Source organism: Macrotis lagotis, chromosome 1 (assembly GCF_037893015.1).
Source record: "Macrotis lagotis isolate mMagLag1 chromosome 1, bilby.v1.9.chrom.fasta, whole genome shotgun sequence".
Lineage (NCBI taxonomy): Eukaryota > Metazoa > Chordata > Mammalia > Peramelemorphia > Peramelidae > Macrotis > Macrotis lagotis.
In genome coordinates, this window is record NC_133658.1 from 909871997 (window position 1) to 909889941 (window position 17945).

A 17945-nucleotide genomic window follows, 5' to 3' on the forward strand; every position below is an offset into this window, starting at 1 on the left:
CAACTGGAATCATTGGACAAAGATGTGAGATCTAGCTCTCTTCTGTTCCCAGAAATGCTACTACTGCTGGCTTTCATCTGGAAGTGTTAGCGGGGCTGAAGCAGAGAAGAGACTGGATAAGGAGGAGAAGGTAGATACTGATCCAGGGTCTTTGTGCCATATCACAAGATATGAGGCCCAAAGGCAGCCTACTATGATTGTGCTGAGGGGACATATGCCCAAGTAGCCTGTACTATCTCCTTTCCTCCAGAATGCATCCCCAAGGTCTCCCTAGGGCATGACTACTGATTTAAGAAAGGGGTTTATTAAAATATGATGAGCTTCTAGCCACAAATGACTCAAATCGGGAGATGGAGGCAGAAGTCCAGGACCAATTATGCTTTTTTAGGGAATCCTGGGATATACAATTGTTCTCTGAACATCACAAAATCCCAGAAGGCTGACAATGGGCAAAATTACTTCTTGATGGAGAGATAGGGGACGAGTGAACAATAAGCACCTGAAACTTATTGTTTATGTGAATGTAACAAGTTAGGAACCCCCTTCCAAGGCAGGGACCCTGGACAGGGGGAAAGGGAACCCCAGGGAGACACTGACTGGAGAGGTTCCTCAGGCCCAAGATCCCTTGTTGTAGTAAACAATAAGGGAAGAGGGGAAACATATGAGGAACACACTAGGAAGGATGACAATGGCAAGAAAGGATGTGAAAGTTATGCTTTAGAGATCACAGATTGGTGTGTAATAGAAGAGAATGGGCTCCTCTCTGTGAGGAAGTAGAACTCCAGGCAAGGCTGAGAAAGTCTATGGGGTGAGCTAGAAATAACAATAAATTTAGGGGTCCCAGATAAACTGGATTCAAGCCTTTGACTACTTATGGCCTCTGGGATTAGCGCATTAGTACATCTTTCCAGACCTCAGTTTCTCCATTTCTAAGATCTGAGGATATGTTTTCTTTCTAATATGTTTTCTTTTTCAATTCTTTCTCTATTAAGAAATCATGTCTTGAGGATAGAAGAGGAAAACCAAAGGCAAGAATGGAGTGAATACTTGGATAGTGTCATACCATACCTGAAGGATGGTATTGGTACCAGAATCTGGAAGACCACTTGAGGTCCAATTTCTCTCCCCAGGTCATGGTTTGATGGCTGTTTTCATTCCTGACTTGGTCCAGAAACCAGACATCTATTAGAGAAGCTAGAAACAGTGACTCTGAAACACGATGGTACATGAACATGTATTAGATTGCTCACTGCCATGGGGAGGAAGGGGAGGCAGAGAGGTTGAAAATTGTGGAACTCAAAAGCTAGCAAAAAGATAGATAAAGGTTGAAAACTATTGTTGCATGTAATTGGAAAAAATAAAATGAAATAATGTTTTTACAAAGAGAAAGATGATTCCACTCACCTACAGTAAATGAAATGTATAGACAAGGCAAGATTCAGTAGACCTGAAAAATGAACAGCTCTTGTTGTGACAGAACTCAGCAGGTTGACAGCAAAACAGCAAAGCAGAGTGAAACAGGGCTGACAAATGAAGACCAGCTTTCAGAAGATGGAGCAAGATACACATAAGCCCCAAGAGTACAATCTGTAATAATATATTAAAATGCAAATACAAAGCAGAGAATAAAATGATGGGTTACACCCTTCTTTTCATCACACATGAACAGGTGCCTCCTGATATAGTTTAACGTGACAAAGCCAATAAAGTTTGATCAAGTTAAGAGAGAATGATGACAATTACATTGTGCTTCAAGATATAATATAAAGTAATATCATCCTTAGACATAAATGCACCAAATAGTGTAACATCTGAATGACTAAAAATTGGTATTGTACCAGGATTTTTCTCCATATCTAGATGGCTTGAGATGTGATCAACCATATGGAAACCTCCATCCTAGGTTTTCTGAGCACATATTAAACCTCCATGTTTCCAGGTATATAGTTTGTAGAGGAGGTGGAGGTCCAGCCTCACAGCCATTAATTATGGGAGGCCCAAATGCTTGGAGTGAATCAATCAATCAAAACAGGAGGTTTTAAGGGAGATTTTAAGGGACTTTCCTCTAAACTCCTCACCAAACAAAGGCAAATCTCTTGTCAATATGAAGGCACTGTAGGACATTTATCCAGGATGAAAGCAAATGTTATTCACAAAAGGAAGCATAATGGAACTGAGTGAAATACTGATACACCAGAAAAGCAACCCAGGTCAGGAAAACTTCTAGCTGGGGAGGGCCTAGAGGAGGTCACCTTGATGGAGAGTAGAAGGAATACCAGAAGGAGAGCCCAGGTGTCAGCAGGATGAGTGGGAGCTGGTTAAGAGAGCCCCAAAGGGCTTTTCACTAGTCTGTGCATGAGTTCATCTTGCAGCTTGATAGTAAGCTCCCTGAGGGAAGGCAAACCTTTTTTTTTTCTTTGAATCAATAGCACTCTGGACAGTTCCTACAAAGGAGTCCAAAAGTCCTTGCAGAGTTTGTAATTGATAGCTTGGAGAAAAGTTCATCATCAAAGAGGTGACAATAGCTTTTTTTTATGAGAATGAATCCTAAGGATATCAAAGATAAAACAGAAATGTCCCATAACTATCAGAATATTCAGAACAAAAAATCATGGTGGCTAAATACTGCTTTCACCACAAGACAAGGGAAAGTGGATATCCAAAAGTGGGGAGAAGTCTGACTATATTATGTGGGATGAAAATACTGGAATGAGGGCAGCTAGGTGGTGCAGTGGATAGAGCACTGGCCTTGGAGTCAGGAGTCCCTGAGTTCAAATACGACTTCAGACACTTAATAATTACCTAGCTGTGTGGCCTTGGGCAAGCCGCTTAACCCTGTTTGCCTTGCAAAAACTTAAAAAAAAATACTGGAATGTTCTTAATACTGGAGTGCTCTCAAAATAAAAATGTGGGTATGAAAAAACAGAGAAGCATAAGAAGATTTGTATGAATTGATGAAACATGGGAACTGTGAATCCAGGGAAACACTGTGAGCAAAGATCACAAGAATCCAAATAAAAAGAACTAGTGGTCAGTTGAGTCCTCAAGATTTTGATAAGGACTGATGATACTAAGAAAGGCAAATTCAATCCTGATCCACCAGGAACATTCATTCTCATCAGTAACAAGGTACTTAGAAGAGAGAAAGACAATAGAAGAAAATAAATGGAAAGGTTTCCTTCAGGAGAAGGCATTGGATCTGAATTTTGATCCATGGCAGGAAAAAGAAAATGAGGGGTGAAAAAGCTTTCCAGGCATGAGACATAGCAAGGGCAATGGCATGGAGATGGGAAATGGAATCCCATGCCCAAATAACAGAAAGTTGGCCAGAGCAGCTACATTAAAGAGTTAGTGGAAAGAAGTAAAGTAAGAATCATAATGGCCACTATTTGTGTAACTTCAAGGTCATAAAACACTTCACAACAAGATTGTGAGAAAGGAGATATTAGTTTCCCCATATAACAGATGGGAAAGCTTAGGTTCAGAGAATGGAAAGGACTTGCAAGAAATGTATAAGAATGAATTGCTATTCAGGTATTTGTGACCACAGGTCAGTTGTGAAGACAGATACAGAAGTATTGGAAGGTCAGCACCTGCTCTGGTTCAGACACTGGTCACTAAACCCCTAAGTCAATCTATGAAGCCTCCACAGTCCCAGTCAGTGCAACGGATCTCTCCTCCTCAGAACCTTTGGCCTGAGAATTCCTGAAACTGGCCCAAGTAGGAGGCCCCTCTCCACCGAGCTCAGATAGAAGGATAGGAGCCCCTGGGGTAGGAAGCTGGGGTTCCTCTTCTGAGAACAGTTCTTCCTCCTCTTCCCACTCAAGAGCTTCCTGTTTAAACTTCCTCTTTGCCCCAAGGCTAACACAGATTGCCAGAGAGAATCAAGTGTGGGGGTAGTGACACAGTACCCCCCCCCAGAACCTGGCTCTCTCCTGCTTCATAGATGCTTCTGCTGCTGCCCCTGCTCTGGGATGATGCAGCAGAGGGAGACTGAGGTGGATGAAAAGAGTTGGAGATGATGATCAGGCTTCTGTCTGCCCTCAGGTTCCCTGTCCTTGCTGGATATTGAAGGTGCAGCCTTCAGTGACAGTACAGGAGGGTATGTGTGCCCACATGCCCTGCACCATTGACTTTCCCTTATACACTGCCCCTTACAAAGAATATTGTTCCTGGTTCAGAAAAGAATAATTTCCTGAGCTTCAGTGCTGTGGCCACAAATGACCCCAATCAGAGGGTAAAGGAACAAGACTGGTGGAGATTCTATCTCCTCGGGGATCTCAGAAAGTGCAGGTGCTTTCTGAGCATCACAGATGCCCAGTCAACAGACACTGGGAGATACTACTGTTTAAAAGCATATAACAATGGTTACAGTTTCACAGATAAGATGCTTTATGTGAGTGTGACAGGTAGGATGCTCCTCTTATGTGAGGTCACCAACGTATGAAACAGGGAAGTCTGAGAAATGGACTGGCCTTGGAGAGCCTGAAGGTTCAAGGGAAAGAGCACGAGGAGGACAGGTGAGGAGCCCCATTAGTGTCACAGGCAAAACCACAGAAGTAGGGGAAGACCTAAAGCTCCAGAGCTCCAGAGGGGATCTATTGTCAAAAGAAGTAGATTTAGATGCAAGATGTCTGATTGACTTGCTATGGGACATTTTACCCTATAACTACCCCCTCCCTGTCTGGACTCAATGTCCTCTCATGCAAAATGAATGGTTTTTCTCTATTAACTTTAATGTACCTTCCTCTTACCCTATAATCTATGAGTGACTCAGGTTTCCAGGATGATGGCGAATTCACAGAAGCCCCAAGGTCCTGAATGGGTCATAGTATGTGGAGAACACACTAGGGACTTGATTTATGGTCTGGGTACCAACATCTGCAAGAACACTTGAAATCGAATTCCCCTCCCCATGGATCACTATCTCTCTCCTCTAGAATTGATCCAGAAACCAGACATCTCTATTCCAGAAAAACTGAAGTCAGGGATCCCAGTGACTCTGAAGTGTACATTTCCTTGGGCCTGTGGGGGAGATGGGTCCCTCAGATTTTCCTGGAAGGGGGATGCCCTCTCCTCCCAGCAAGAAGGTCCCAGACTATCCCACTTTTCGGAGTTCTCCTTCATCCCTGGACACCAGTATCAACCTCACTTGTCAGGGGACCTTTTCTTTTGAACACAGAGAGAACCATCCAACTCAATTTGTCCTGTGAGTGCTGGGGTGGGGGTGGGGAGACCTGCATCCTCCAAAAAAAGGGGCTATGGGAGGGATATATTAAAATACCAGTGTCCTGACCCAGTCTTGGGAAACCAAGGCAGGGAAAGCTGCATCCCAACACAGACAGAATACAGAATTTCCTATTTCTTCTCTCTCAATTTTCTTGATCTCATGTACCAATGTCAGTCATGTAGGGTTTAGCCTGTATGGCCTCTGAGCTCCCTTTCACACTGATGTTCTATGATTCTGGAATTTTGTCTCTTCCCTGATTGACACTGGACTGGGCCGAGAGCCCTAGGCCCCAGTCAGCCTTAAAATTCTTTTGCAGATGCTGTGCAGAAGGTTACCATCATCATCATCAAGAACAACAGGACAACAGGTATTATCTAATCCTCAAGGTGAGGGCAGGTAGGCAACCCTGAGGATGGCAGCTTTTACTCTAAAATTAGCCATGGATGTCAAGGAGATGAGGAAGACAGGAGAGACAGAGACTCTCACTCACCACATTCAGGTTCTGAACTGCCCTACCTCTTGGAATTACATCAGCTCACATTTATTTGCTTGTGATTTCTAGTGTCAGAAAGAAGTCATTTTCCTCCCAACAGTGTCATAAGGAATAGGAGACTTCTTAGCCCCATTGTTTTTTAGGTTTTTGGAAGGCAAATGGGGTTAAGTGGCTTGCCCAAGGCCACACAGCTAGGTAAACATTAAGTGCCTGAGGTTGGATTTGAACTTAGGTACTCCTGACTCCAGGGCCGGTGCTCTATCCATTGTGCCACCTAGCCACCCCTTAGCCCCATTTTTCAGATGAGAAAGCTGAAAACCAGAGCTAGGAGGAGGGTCTGAGTTCATTTACATATGTGTCCAGCACCAGAGAGATGTGGAATCAAAAAGTAGACTCTAAATATAGGGCCTAAAGGTAACCTCTTGACTAAAGGGGCACAGGTTGAGAGCTCCAAGTCTCACCTTGGAGTTCCATATCCCAGAACCTTTCTCTGTCCATGGTGCTGATCCATGTTGGGGAAGCTGACCTGTGACTAAATAGTTGAGGCCAAATAGGGAGGTTTTGCTAACTTGGTGCTAACTTCGCTAACTTTAGTTTCGGGGTTGATCTACAGTGAGTAAGTTTAGGGATTGTTGTTAGTGGGGGGCAGGAGTCCAGTCATCCAGGCTGACTACTTAGTCAAGCATTGTCAGGACAGATATATTGCCTTGAGTCCTGCTGGGTGTGGGAAATTTGGTCCTATTAGTGAACCCATTGAGTTCATATGAAGTAAGATTCCCAGAATTACTGTATAGACATTTCAGTCTCTTGGGAACTTGATTTCTTGTTGCTGTTTTTCATATGATTTTCCTTAATTGGTAGAGGGAGAAAGAGACAGGGAGATGGAGAGAAAGAGAGAAAGGGAGGAGAAAATAAAGGAAGAGAGAAATAAAGAAGGGAGGTAAAAAGGAAGGAAGCAAGGAAGAAAAGAAATATGGGAAGGGAAGGGAAGGAAGGGAAGGGGACGGGAGGGGAGGGGAGGGAAAGTGGCAAGGCAAAAGGCAAGGCGAAAGGCAAGGTGAAAGGCAAAGTGAGGTGAGGTGAGGTAAGGCAAGGAAAGAAGGAAGGAAAACAAAATCAACAAAATTCCAATCTGAGGGAAAGGAAGGAAATGACCCAAGCTGAGGCAGCAAAAAGAGAAATAGGTGACCATTATCTGACTCTTGTTGTAGGTAGAATGCAGTGTGGTGAGAGGAGTAGGACATGCAGGTAGGGCCATGTCTAGAAGCTTTCCTTCCTGCATGGGGTCCTCTCCTCTTCCAGACTTCCCTACCTCTTTGTGATCTTGGGGAAATCACCTTGGCTTTCTTGCTCCCAGTTCCCTGCTGGGTATAGTAAAGGTGGGGCCTAGGTGATGTCAGAATTTCCTCCAGATTCTCACTCCTGGGACATCCTGATCTTTTGCAGTTTCATCTCAGGAAATAAAGCTCACCTCTTGTGGTGCATGAGCGAGAGTCTCTTCTCCTGCTCTGTGTTGTCAACAGCAATCCTGCAGCCACACTGAGTTGGATCCTGAGGGACTGAACCCTAGCCTCTTCCCAGTCCCCAGATGATGGAGTCCTGCATCTGGGGCTACCCTACTTGAGACCAGAAGATGGAGGGTAGTACATCTGCCTTGTTCAGCATCCTCTGGACTCCAAGCAGGTCTTCCTGGGCCTCTCTGTGCTGTGTGAGTGTGAGGGGGCTGGGGCATTTGCATCCTGGTGGGGAAAGGAGACTGTCACCCATTAAAGGGAGATCCCTGGAATCTTCCCACAGATGCTCCAATGATGCTCAGTCCTTCTTGCTCCTGGGGCAAGGAAGGCTTGTTCTGTACCTGTTCTGGCCAAGCAGAACCAGTCTCCTCAGTGGGCTGGTAGATAGGGGAGAAGCTGATGGAGGGCAATATTAACAGCAATACCTTCCAGATGATATCCACCAAGAATGGGTCCTGGGTCAACAGCCTGAATGTAAAAGTAGAACCGGGCAACAACATCAGCTCTACTGTGAGGTGAGGACCCAACACAAGGAGGAGTAAGAGGGCTGGGACACCCGAAGGAAGGGAGAGCTGGGAGAGGGATAATTCACATGGCCAGTGGAGTAAGAGGAGAGAGTTGAGGTTGGGGAGTAACTGGAGAGGTCAATCAGGTGTACTGGGAAGAGTGCAGTGCTGGAATTAGGGGTCTGAGTCAAGAGATTGGGGTTTGAACTACACTAGCTTCCATCTCTCCTTCCCAAGGGGAGAGCAGATTAGTGATTCACAAGGTTTGCTGAAGTCCCAGCATCCTTTGTTTCCAGTGGTCCCCTAATCTACTCTCCTAGTCCAGGAAGATTTGGGATCTAGGTCTGAGGTGAAAAATACTGTCCACCATAAGAATGAACAACTGGCGCTGAGGAAACTGGTCATTAAAAGAACTGACAGATGTTGATGAGTCCATCAAAGACCATGGACAGTGGGAGAAAAACATTTAGGATTGGAGATGGACAAATGTCCTGATTTTTTTTTTATTAAAGAAGAGAACAGAACACACAAACAATAGGCCAGGAAACTTGACATCAAGTTTTGGAAAGACTGAGCATGGAATAGTAAAAGGTGGTTGATGAACAGAAAGGGAAACTGTCATTCCATGGAGTCAATATACTTGTCCAAGATCAGACCACAACTAACAAACCTTATGGTTTGGTTTGATCTGATACAAACCTGGCCATTGGAAGGAATGTTGGGGATCAAATTTAGTTTGATTTTAGCCAGGCATTGGATAGAGAATTCATACCATTCTTGAGGGAAAAAAGAAAGAGAGTGGATTGATGTAGATTGGAAATAGACCTGGAAAAGGAAGCAAACTCCCTGGCCTGAAGATAACGGAGGTCATGCCCTTCCACATGCCCCACCCCTTGATCATGAATTCACTTGTTTCTGGCTCTAAAATCAGGACTTCCTTTTGTACTCTTGACCTGTGACATCTCTCTCATTTTCTACTATGGCTCAAAGATGACTCCATGAATGTTCCTATGTTGCTTCCTTTAGTTCTGGATTATCTAAGATAGAAGGGCTCAGGGTTTAGCACTCAAATCTTTGAGAGCCAATATTCTGGCCTTTCTTCTATCTTCTCACCTATCTTAAATGAAGTCAAGTCAGCAAGCCTTTATGAAAATATATTAGGAGACATGGGGCATGTCTGCATCTGTAATGGTGGATGGGGGTTCAGGGAAGTCTAGAACCTCTGGGGTGAATGCTTCCAAGCCCTTTTCAAGACTCCTTCACCTTGAGTATCCACTTTTCACTCAATCCCACTTGTGACTTCAGATGGTTAAATGAGGTTGATCACAAGTGAAAGGCATAAATTCTCTGTGAGATGTCTACCCAAAGTATATGAAGACTTCCCCTAGAGAAATGGGAGTATGAAAAATATGGTCAAGAAGGAAACTGAAGCAGGCAATGTAGAATGCTTAGAACCTGATAAGACATCAAAGATGCCAAACATCCTCAGCATCCTGGGCCATTACCAGTGGTCCTGACATTTGTCTTGCCTCCAGACCTGGAGGAGAGAGTAAGGTTGCCGACTTTGGACAGACAAATGACAGTACTAGTCATAGGAGGAATCTACTGGGGAGACAATATGGAGACAATGGCTCCAACAATTGTTCCATCCAGGATAAATCTGAGGAATTTCCTTGGGACAGTATAACATCAATGTTTATTTCTCGGTTAATTATTTTTATTCTATTCTTCCCCATTCCGAAATCATTCTTTGAAGATAAAAATGAAAGCAAAATCAGAACTGAAGGAAACCTTAGAATTTAGGAGGAAAGAGTTAAAGTTTCCCCTTTGAATAGGAACCATGGAACAGAAAGTGGAAGACTAGAAGGGGGTGGGGGTTAGGTCTTGGGGCATGGCTTAGAACAGGGAAGGTCTGAGCCTTAGGACATGAAATATCACTGTCAGGAGCCTTGATCTGAGGACAACAAATGACCCCAGGTCAAGTTTCTGCTGATCAGGAGAGCCTGTCCCTCAGTCTCTACATCAGGTGACTGAACTGGGTTCACAGACATGAGCTCCTCCTAGACCTCTGGGTCCAGGAGTCCCCACATGCCAAGCCTAGCATCAGCTTGGTGTCAAAGTGCACAGAGAATGGGAAAGGAATGGGGGAGACCTGTGGAGGCTGTGGGGTCCTGCTATGGACACTTTAAGGCAGACATCCCCCTACATTCCCCTCTGAGAAACTAGTTAAGAGGGAATAGTGACCTCAGGAATTTCTGCCACAGATAGTTTGCTAAAGGACCCAGAGTAGAGGGCAGATAAGAGGAGAAGCCTTGGGGGAGGGGAAACTGGAAAAAGTGAGTCAGCATTGTGAATGCTGGGGAGGGTCTGAAAGAGGCTGATGGGGGTTGGGAGAGGGTCCCTCCAAAGATTGAACTGCAGAGCCTCTCATGAGGTCATTCCTGGAGTGATTAGAATGGTGGTGATCCCAGGTTGCCCTACCTTGATCTTTTCCCTATCTAAGGATATAACTGTAGCAAGAATAACACAGGAAGAGATGCTGAAGGCAGTATCAGAGTCTGGTCACTTGCCCTGTGCCCACTTGGTTGGGCTCTATCTCCCATTCCCAGAGGAGGATCTGGCTGCGCTGGACCATGGGAGTTTCAGGAGGATGCTGGGATCCTGAAAGGCAATGAGGATGCAGGAGAAGACCAGAGGCCTCAGGCACAATGAGACCCTCTAAGCACTACCACACTCCCTCAGTCTTCTCTGCCCAGGAGAACAGCTCTTGGTCACTGATTCTCTCACATTGCTCCAGAGAGCCTTCCTGGTGGCTGGTTTTCTCCTCAATTATGGCCTCACCTAGCTCTATTACATATAGCGACTGTGTCTGTCCTCCAATCCACAAGCCCTTGACATCCCCTGACCTTCAATCACTTCCCCAGTCCCTTCTCAATCTTCTTCCTAGAAATTGTCCCTGGGGTAGTCCCTCATCCCTTACCCCCCCATTGACCTGAATCCCTCATTTCTTTCAGCTCTGACTCTACCACTGGGTCTGTTTCTCTTACAGGAAGCCTCTAGGTAGGGAGCATCCACTAACTTCTAAAGCAACCCAGACCTCTATATGACATCTTTACTAGAACTTAACCAAGAGGGCAGGTAGGTGGCATAGTGGATAAAGCACCAGCCCTGCGAGCAGGAGGACCTGAGTTCAAATCGGGTCTCAGACACACAATAATTGTCTAGCTTTGTGACCTTGGGCAAGTCATGTAATCCCCTTGTCTTAAATAAATTTTTTTTTTAAAAAGAACTCACCCAAGAGCTGTCTCCTGCTCCCTCCACTCAACAGCCCCAGTTCTGTCCTGAAGGACCAAGCAAATCAAGTCTGATCCACCAGCCACAGGACCCACCTCCAATTCTAGAAAGCAGTTCTCAGGTCTCCCCTAGGTCTTCTCTTCTCCCTCAAACATCCCCAGGTCCTTCCTCTGCTTGACCTATGGCATCATCTCAAGACCTTTGCCCAAATTGCTCTGTCTCTTCTCAATGATCCCCAGTGGTTGCTGCCCTTCCTGAATCCTGGGGCCTTGAAATGAACACAGTTCTTCAGATGTGGAGGATCAGAGTCCAGTCACTGGACCATCCTATCCTTAATTCCAGGTCTGGGGTCTCTTATATTTATTTCTTACGTTTTAATTGAAATTTTGTTTTATTTTATTTTTTTATTTTTCCAATTAAATGCCTTCATCTATTTGCAAAGTTATGATTTACACATTTTTCTACCAACCTCCTTTCCCTTTCCCTTTTTCATAGTGGCAAATAGTTTGGTAAAAGGTGTACATGGACATTTTTGGTTAACATATTTACATATAAGGAATTTTGTATGAGGAAATAGAATTATGGGAAAGAAATAAAACCATGAGAGAGGAAGGAAAATCATGAGAAGTTTTCAAAAAGCGAACATATTCTGCTTTGCTTTGCATTCAGACTCTGTTGTTTGTTTTCTGAATATGAATTGCATCATCCATAACAGGTCTCCCAGGGTTGTCCTAGCTCTCTGAACTGTTGACAGGAGCTGCATCCATCAAGGTTGATCAGCTCATAATGTTGTTAATGTGTACAATGCTTTCTTGGTTCTGCTCCCTTCACTCAGCATCAGTTCCTGTAATTCTTTCCAGATTCTCTAAAGTCCAACAAGTCATGGTTTCCTATAGAACTAAAGTACTCCATAACATTCATATGTTCTAACTTATTCAGTCATTTCCCAATGAACATCCCCTCAATTTCCAATTCTTTGCTACCATAAAAAGCACTGCTTTAAATATTTTTGAACATGTAGGACTTATCTTGGTTTTTTATGATTTCTTTTGGATATCGGCCTACTATTGGTATTGCTGGGTCAAAGTTTTATTGTCCTTTGGGCATAGTTCCAAATTGATCTACAGAATGATTGGATCAGTTCACAATTCCACCAACAGTGCTTAAATGTCCCAATTTTCCCACATCTTCTTTCACATTGATCATTTTTTGCATCTTAACCAATCTAATAGGTGTGAGGTGGTACTTCAGTTGTTTTCATTTGCATTTCTCTAATCAATAATGACTTGGATCATTTTTTCATATGACTATAATTGGCTTTAATTTCTTCATCTGAAGTGTTCATATGTTTTCACCATTTATCTATTGAGGAATGACTTGTAATCTTATAAATTTGATACAGTTCTCTATATGTTTTTGTAATGAGACCTTTTTCAGAACCCCAACTATCTATTTCCCAGCTCTCTGGGAAGATTAGAAAGAAATCTTGGCTGCATTGGCTTTATTAGTGGAAAAACAATTTACTTTCACATAGTCAAAATCATCCATTTTGCAACTTATAATGCTTTCTATTTCTTGTTTGGTCATAAATTTCTCCCCTTTCCATAGATCTGAAAGAGAGAATATTTCTTGATCTCTTAATTGGTCGCTCTATTACCCTTTATGTCTAAATTCTATGCCCATTTGATCTTATTTTGGTATAGGGTGTGAAATATGGGGCTATGCAGCCTAGCATTGAGTTAGCTTGTTGGGTTGCTTTGTTTCTCAGCTGTCTTCAAGGACCTGGAGGCCTCCTGAGCTGCCCCATCCAAGATGACCTCCTCATTCTCTGCCTTTCCATATTCCTCTCTCTCAGCTTACATCCTTTGGTCCTCAAACACTCTCCATCTGAAATGTTATCCCCAGACCTGCTGACCTGTTTGTTGACCTCTCCCTAGTCCTGCAGTTTAGGGTCAGAGGGTTGGGCCCTGAGCAGGAAGGCATAGCTTCAAAGGTCAACTAAGGAACCCTCCAATGATGTGACACGAGACAAATAAAATGTGTAACCTCTCTATTTTCTACATTCATAAAATGGAAAGAGAGATCGACTCAGTCCCTCTCCAGTTCTGTGAAGCTTCCATGGGATAATGCCAGTTTCCTGCATTCTCAGCCAGGGAAATGTTCATTGTCATAATAGGCTTAAGCTAAGCTACCTCCTCCAGGCAGCCTCCTGGACTCTCCTGCCCAGAACAAGCTGCCATCTCCCCCCCACCCCCACAAGACCCTTCATTTGCACATTTCTGATACATTTGTACTCCTGTGGATTGGCCCATCAGTGATTTGCCTGAGAGATAACTCCCTGCCAGACTATAAGCTTCCTGAGAGTAGGAGCTGGTTCTTGGCATTCAGAACAAGGTTAGGATGCACTAGGTTCTCAGTTCCATGAAGCTGGGCCAACATCATCCTCCTGTCTTCCAGCTTAGTCCCAGCCCAGACTCTCAGCTTCCCCCTAAAATCCAGGTGGAAAACTCATATAAAGGGCCTCCCCTTGCTCTGAGACCTGGGTCTTTCTCCACCTACAAATGATTCAAAGGAGGAACCCCTGAAGTACTCCAGACCAACTCTGCTCCCATTCCTGAACCCCCTCTATTCTGCCTCCTCTTACCCCTTCCCTCCTCACAACACAGGGCAAAACGGGGTATCCAGCATCCCTGAGGAAGGAGGGAGGGTAACATTCCCTAGGGAACTCATTCTTGACTTGGGCTAAATGAAGGTGAAACCGGAAATGGGTTTGGGGGTGAGTGAGCAGAAGGAGAGGCTCACTTCTGAAGTCAGGGTGGGCTGCCCTGGGCATTCTGGGGTTTAGGGAACAGGAACCAGGTTCTATGGACCAGCTCAGGAGATGTCAGGGGATATAAGATGCTCTGCCAGGACAGACTCCCCAGTTTCCATAGATGATCCTGCTCTCATTCCTTTCTCCTAGGGGAGGAGAGGACAGTCTTAAAGATGAAGGGATGGGGGCGGCTAGGTGGCACAGTGGATAGAGCACCGGCCCTGCAGTCAGGAGTACCCGAGTTCAAATCTGGCCTCAGACACTTAATGATTACCAAGCTGTGTGGCCTTGGGCAAGCTGCTTGACCCCATTACCTTGCAAAAACTAAAAAAAGAAAAGAAAAAAAAAGAGGTCAAGACAAAGCCTTCAACAGCCCTGATTCAGCACTTAGCAGAACCCCCTCAGCTACCCAGAGTAGACAGGCTCACAGTAGATAGCAAGAAGCTTTGTGGGAGTTATTGTCTCATTGAGTGACTTTAGCTAAGTCATTTAAGCAAATTCCTGGGTCTCAGTTTCCTCATATGAAATACAAAGACTGAACTTGGTAATCTTTCAGTTCTCTATAGCACGGTAACTGGCTGCCTAAGGAACAAGGGTCATCAGGTTTCTGAGCATTGAAGAAACCCTTTCTCCCTCTGCCTGAGACAAATGTGCGTCTTCTCCTAGGGTCCAGGGGCAAGGGGAGTCCTGCTCCATAGAGTACCCCACCTGTAGTCATCCTTCTTTGCTACTAGACAGTGGCAGGCCTCTTCTCTTCTGCATAGGGTCAGTTTTCTCCTCCCACATCCCTATCATTCCCTGTGAAACTCTGTAGCTGCCCCAAGGTACCTCCACCTCTGGTCCCTGATTGATGCAAAGACTTCCCACATACGTGAGGAGCCTCTCTAAGACCCTGTTGATTTCATCAAGGGTTGACTGAAGCCATTCATAGTGGTCTCAGTCAGAGAGTCCCCAGAGCAGGAGCATCCTATTCCCTAGATAAAACCAGGCAGGGCAGCAAATACAGAGTGGAGTGAGCTGCGAGTCCAATTTTTATCTTCTATAAAAGAAGACTTTGGGAGAAGTTTGGCACTCTACCCTCCAGGGGGAGAGGAAACAGAGGGAGCTTCTTGATACTCCCAGGCTACAAACCAAAACTAGGGATCAACCAAGAGTCAAATTCAGATTTGGGAAATCTGGCCCCCCAATCCCTGTTTGGCATGTTTTATCTCCATGATATTTTCACTAGGAAACTCAGAATTAGATCATTTCTAGGTCTCTGCAGATGAAAGCAAAAGGTCTCTTGTGCAAGCTCCAATAGTGAAGGAAAGCACATTGTATAGGACAGCCTTCATTTTTAGTCCACAAACAATACAAAAACTACAAAGGATATTGATTTTAATGATCTTTCCAAGTCCAATGCCTCCCATCTTCCATACAAGGACCTAATAGGCATCCAGTCTTAATGCATAATCCTAATGGTTTAGGGTTGTTCAAGAATCAACTTCTGGCATTCTGATGTGAGAAATGATTATAAATAACCAAGAATTTAACTTCTGCTACCTTGAAAGTTCTGACTTTATGTTGAGTTTTTAAGGATTGCTGGTGATGAGACTGGATAAAGGCTCCACCTGGTGTAAGCTATTAGTGTTCTGCTCAGGAGAGGTGTGTGTGTGGGGGGATATACATTGTTTGAACTGATGTAGTCAGAGATAGGGATACTTTCCTAGGGCAGTAAATAGAGCATTGGTCCATGAGTCAGAAGGACCTGAGTTCAAATATGGCCTCAGATAAACTTTGTGACCCTAAGCAAATCCCTTCATCTCTGTGGTCCTCAGTTTCCTCATTTGTGCTTTGGGGATAATAATATTACCTACCAACACTCACAGGATCATTTTGAAGAGTAAATGAGGTCACAACTGTAAAACTCTAGGTGCAATAGCTAGCACACTGGGAAGTTAGTTTGTCAAGGTCTTTAGATGACAATCTAAGGAGCTGGTCCTTTTCCATAGGAGTAGTGAGGAACCAGTAATGTTTTCTGAGCAGATAAATGATATGGCCATGTTTGTGCTTTAGGAACATAAATTTGACCCCTTGAGGGAAAATGGAGAGAGGAGGCTGAGAGAGCAATTAGCAGGTGAACACAGCAATTCAGGGAAGGGATGAGGAGAACCCTAGTTTGACGATTAGCTCCAGGAGAGGAGAGACAGCAGATTCAGAGGAGATACTGCTGAGGTAAAATGGAGATTTGTCAATTAATTGAATATGGCAGGAGAGAGAAAATGTCTCTGAGGCTGTTGCCCCTGAAAAATGGCGGTGCCGTCAATGGAAATAGGGAAGTCTGGGGGAATCCCAGAATTTCAGAGACTCAAGGGAGGATCAGAGTCATCTACTTCAACCCATAGCCCCCAAACAATGTCACCCAAGAGGCCAGTCTAGCCTTCCTGTAGCCTCTCTGCCTTTAAATTCCAGTTCAAGTACCATCTTTTTCTGCCTGAAGCCTTTGCTATGCTCCCCAGCCACTAATGCCCTCTCTCCCATAGTACATGGTGGTGCCTCATGGCTACATTATGTGGACCTATATCTATACATATAAACATATGTATAAACAATATCGACTTTTAATCTTTATACATAGAACAAATATAGTTATATATAATTATTCTAATAATTAGCTATATATAAATATATAAACATTCTTGTTTTGTGAATATATACATTTGTGGATCTAGACATATACATATATATGTATATATATATATATATATATATATATATATACATCTTTCATCTTTATGTATAGCCATAGATGCTTTTTTTCTTATCCATTAGAATATAAGCTCATTGATAGCAGGGAGGGATCAGTTCATTCTATGTTCTTGTATTCTCCATATCTAGAATACAGTCAAGCTTATTAGGCACTTAATTAAGATTTGTTGGTTGATTGGGCCCCTCACTACTTTTCTAAACAACCTGGCCTGCCTTTGGATAGCTTCAACTATTGTCAAGCCTTTCCAGACATCAAAGCTAACTTGACCTCAGTGTGCCTTCCAACAATTCCTATTGCTTTGACCCTCTGGAGCTAAAGTGAATAAGTCAAATGTTATTTGGAAGGAATGCCTATAAAATACTTGAAGAAAATTATCTTGTTCCCCTCCCCCAAGTCTTTTCTTCTCAGAGTTAAATGACCCAGGATCTTTCACTAATTCTTATATGGAAGTACTCCAGTGACTGAAGGAAAAATAAGGCTGATGATTTGTACTTGCTCAAATCAAAATTCAGTTGCAAGTCAAGGCATCAGCAACTTGAAGTCATGGATCCTCATCAAGAATGAAGGTTGAAGGGTGGCTAGGTGGCGCAGTGGACAGAGCACTAACCCTGGAGTCAGGAATAACTGAGTTCAAATTCGGTCTCATACACTTAATAATTACCTAGCTGTGTGGCCTTGGGCAAGCCACTTAACCCCATTTGCCTTGCAAAAAAAAAAAGAATGAAGGATGAGGGGCAGCTAGGTGGCATAGTGGATAGATCACTGGTCCTGGAGTCAGGAGGACCTGAGTTCAAATTTGACCTCAGACAGTTATAATTACCTAGCTGTGTAACCTTGGGCAAGTCACTTCACCCCCACTGCCTTGCAAAAAAAAAAAGAAAAAAAGAATAAAAGATGAACAACAATCTTTGAGGAGCAGTAGCTACCTCCCTGGGAATCCAGTTGTACAGTGATGCTACTTCCTCCACTTCCTTTTCCTTGAGGCCTACTTCCCCTCCCCAGAGCAGCTAGACAGCACAATGGATAGAGCACTGGCCTTGGAGTCAGGAGGACATGAGTTCAAATCTAGTCTCAAACACTTGTCACTTACTAACTGTGTGACCTTGCACAAGTCATTTAACTCTGATTGCCTTGCATCCAACACTATCTCCAGTCATCCTGATTCATATCTGGCCACTAGTCCCAGGTGGCTCTGGAGGAGAAAGTGAGACTGATGACTTACACAGCCCCCACCCACTCCACTCATATCCAGTTCATGTTCTTGTCACCTCCCTGATGTCCTAGTCTTCAAGAATGAAGAACAGGGGGGCAGCTAGGTGGACCTGATAAACATTTATGTTATTAAAT

At 44.0% G+C, this 17945-nt stretch overlaps 1 pseudogene; it reads left to right on the plus strand.

Annotated features, from left to right (window-relative positions):
- Positions 1-54: 54 nt before the first annotated feature.
- Positions 55-10603, plus strand: LOC141508776 (sialic acid-binding Ig-like lectin 16; annotated as a pseudogene).
- Positions 10604-17945: the final 7342 nt, after the last annotated feature.